Source organism: Brachycentrus maculatus, unplaced genomic scaffold (genome assembly GCF_059751285.1).
Source record: "Brachycentrus maculatus isolate JH-2025_06_01 unplaced genomic scaffold, ASM5975128v1 h1tg000178l, whole genome shotgun sequence".
Taxonomy (NCBI): Eukaryota; Metazoa; Arthropoda; class Insecta; order Trichoptera; family Brachycentridae; genus Brachycentrus; species Brachycentrus maculatus.
This window is the reverse complement of record NW_028280929.1, coordinates 233,376-237,500: the sequence shown is the minus strand read 5'-3', so window position 1 is coordinate 237,500 and position 4,125 is coordinate 233,376.

The following is a 4,125-nucleotide window of genomic DNA, read 5'->3' as shown; positions in this document are numbered from 1 at the left end:
GTAAACTATTTAGTATATTTAAAAAAATAATTAAACAATAACCTTTCTTCAAAATGCAAAAACAACACTTTCTGTCCTGTGGCTGGTAAATATTAAGCTTAAAATGTGCCTTTTTGCTGGGATATAGTACATTTTCTGGGCACACCGAAAACATGCACAACTGACAATTTACAATTTTTGATTTATGACGTTCTTGAAAGGAGTGAGGGGTATGTATTTTTTTATTTGGAAATTTTACAGAACAGTTGCATAAACAGATTTATATGAATGAATAAAAAACAGGTATTTCTGACACTCCATTTACAAAAGTTCACATATATAATTTAATATTAATACCCGGAAGAGGGGCGGGAGGCAGGAAAAGGGAAAAAGGGAAAGATTAAAGCTCAAGTACAAGACAAATAATGTGAAAATTAGGGCACACCACGATATGAATATCGACTTACTATGTATGCTTACTTTATTCCATAAAGTTTGAGATGTCAAAAAATAATATGAAAGACATCTTCCATAATTGGAGATAATCCTGATTTGTGAACAAGTACATATTTCTTAAAAGTTTCTGCTTAGTAAAAAGTTTCTTTCCATCTCACCAATAGATTTCTCTAGAGAAGTTCTAGTGATTCAAAAACAACGTTTCTAAATTGGTTCATATATATATATATATATAGAACTTCCAAGAATTTGAGTAGTGTGGTTGTAAATCATGGAAAGAATTGGTGAATGTTACACGTGTGTAAAGTGATCACTTAAACCAGCCTATGACGGTCGTCAGCCCCGTAAATGCCCAGACTTCCATATTCTTCTTCATCTTTGATGAGATGTCAAAAAATAATATTTTTAACTTAGTTTCTATGTGATTTGACCAGTTATTTTTTCCACAACATTTTGAATATGTCAAAATATTATTGTTTTAATATCCAACCACATTTTGGAAACGTGTGATTTAGTATGTTCCGTAATGCGCCTCCTCCATTTTCCGAATAACGTACTCCTTGTCAATAAGATGTCTAAACGTCTGTCATTCTGTCTGTCACTATTCATAAGTTACACTAATTACAAACATTTTACACTAATAGCTAAAGTCTAAATACTGTTTAGATTTAGATCATTAATTTCCGAAAAAGATTAGATCTGAAAATGTTCCGTTGGTTTTATCATTAAAAAATTTAGATGATAATTTATTGATTTTAATCGAAAAGCTGGTGATAAAAATTGTGAAACATGTTCAATATTTACTATAAGTGTTATTTTAATTATTATTCTTCTTTTAAGTCTTCTGTCATCCACTTCTAGATACGTCTTCCATATCCTTCCATTTCTTTCGGTCGTTTGCTGCTTGCATACAATTTTCAACCTCACACAGCGGCTATGTCATCGGACCATCTTCTTTGAGGTCATTAAACACCTCTCTTATTCTCCCAATGTCTCCATCTTACAATTTTAAGAGTCCATCTTATGAAGTCTTGTCTCTCAACGTGTCCTGCCTATTGCCACTTCAGCCTTGCCACGCAATCCATGATATCCGCTATTCTTCTTCTTCTTCTAATTTCCTCATTTATATGTAATTAAGCTTTAACCAATACCTAACGCCTACTATAGGCAACTGGAAACTGCTGAAATGCGTATGTTTAGGTGGTTAGCTGGAGTGTTCCTTCGAGATAAAATAAAGTGTTCACGCATTCGTGAAAGCCTAGGTGTAACTGACGTCAGTAATAAGGTAGATGAAAGGTATTTGAGCTGGTATGGGCACATAGGACGTAGAGAACCTGGACATATTGTAAACCAGGCGATTGCATGGTCCTTTCTCGAAAGACATCTAGAGGAAGACCAAAAAATCATGGATGCTGCAGAAAGATAACATGATTCGAAGGCATGGCCTAAGAGACGTTATCCACGATAGAAGGACCTACAACCGGAAGATGAGGAGAGCTGACCCCAACAGTATAAAAATACGACAGTTGAGATGCAGCCAGGAAGAAGAAGATCTTTTTTCTTCTTATTTTTATTATAATTCATTCCAAAAATATACGACAATATGTAAGTAATACATCGCTCACTCCTTTCAAGAACGTCATAAATCAAAAATCGTCAATTTTCAAAAGTGCGTGTTTTCGGAATGCTCAGAAATTGTACTATATCCCAGCAAAAGAGACATATTTTTAACTTAATATTTACCCGCTACAGGGCAGAAAGTGTTGATTTTTCATTTTGAAGAAAATGTATTGTTTAATTATTATTTTTTAAATACTTAATATTTTTTTAATGGAGAAAAAACCTTCGGGTTTTACCTGAAAAGTAAAAAGTTCAATAAGTGGCTTGATATTCATTTTTAATACATTATATTATATTATTAAACTTTAAAAACGTTCTCCTGAAAAATCAAGTTTTTCGATTTATGACGTTCTTGAAAGGAGTGAGCGACATGTCTGAGACTTGCATTATATTTGTGAACATAAAATATGTAATAATAAGTTTTAAAAAAACTTATTACTGACGGAATTAAATGTAGCAAAATATTATGAAATTTTAGAGGATTTGCGGTAATTCTTTAGTGTTGCCATTCATCTTTGCTTTATATCAAGCCGAGGGGTTATTAAAATTTGTTGTTTTTCGCGGTCATAAAGCGATAATTAATTTATGGCAATGTAAACGATATTAATGTTGAGGTAAACCCAAGCTCGACGCAGGAGCAGTTCTGAAGAGTTCTTAAGTACGGAGAACTATTTATGTTTGGCTACTTGAGTCATCCCATGCAAGGTTTAACTTCAATTCGAAAAAATATAAATTGAAGAAATTAAGCAAATTTTCATTTTTTTATTTATTTATTTACGTTTCACAAACAATGAACGAAATACAGTGCAATACAAATAGTTTTGATGTTTTTCATCAATTAGATGGGAACACAACAAGCTTAAAGAAACAATAAAGATGCAGGTTAAACACATATGGCTCACTCCTTTCAAGAACGTCATAAATCAAAAATCGTCAATTTTCAGTTGTGCATGTTTTCGGAATGCCCAGAAAATGTACTATATCCCAGCAAAACAGGCATATTTTTAACTTAATATTTACCCGCTACAGGACAGAAAGTGTTGTTTTTGCATTTTGAAGAAAAGGTGTTGTTTAATTGTTTCTTTAAACATACTAAATATTTTTCAAATATAGTAAAAACCTTCAGGTTTTATCTAAAAAGATCTGTTGCTCAGTAAGGTTCAATAAGGGCTTGATATTTATTTTTAATACATTGAATTGTATTTTTAAACTTTAAAAATGTTCTCCTGAAAAATCAAGTTTTTTTATTTATGACGTTCTAGAAAGGAGTTGGCGATATATACAGAATAGAAATTTGGTTGTAAAAAGGGTAATAACAATTAAAAGTAATGAAGTAAGAAAAATAAAAATAAAAATTAGAAGTAAAAATTAAAATTGAAATTATACTATGCTACACAAGGTACAAAATTCAAGACTCCACCAGATTGGTGAAAATTTCTAATTGGACAATCAAAAATAATGATTTTAATATCCATTTAGTTAATTTTTTTTATTATAATTAGCTATATATCAATATTGTAATTTGACATAAAAATCGACTTTATTTTTTTTATAAAATCGCTATATTTCTGATGATAACTTAATTACTATTCATTAGAAAGAAGCTGTTTGCTTCAAAACCGGCAAACGTTTAATGACTTACTTTGTTTTTAAATCACTATATTTCTTACTATAGGTTAATTATAACTTATTATAAAGAAGATGTTTGCTTCAAAACCAGCCAACTTTTAGCAACTAGCTTTGTTATAAAATCACTGTATTAATTCTATATTAGATTATCAATCACTATATTAAATTATAACTCATTAGTAGCTTGTTTGCTTCGAAACTGGTCAATGTTTGAAGCAAACGACACACATGAAACGCCGCGTGAATTATACGACTGCCATATAGTATATAATATATGACTTCCAATAATTCGAGTAGTGTGGTTGTCGATCATCGGAAGAATGGCGAATGTTACACGTGTATAAAGTGATCATTAAAACCAGCCTATGATAAATTGTAAGCCCTGTAAATACTCATACAATACTTATATAATATTCGTCTTCATCCATGCTGAGATGTAAT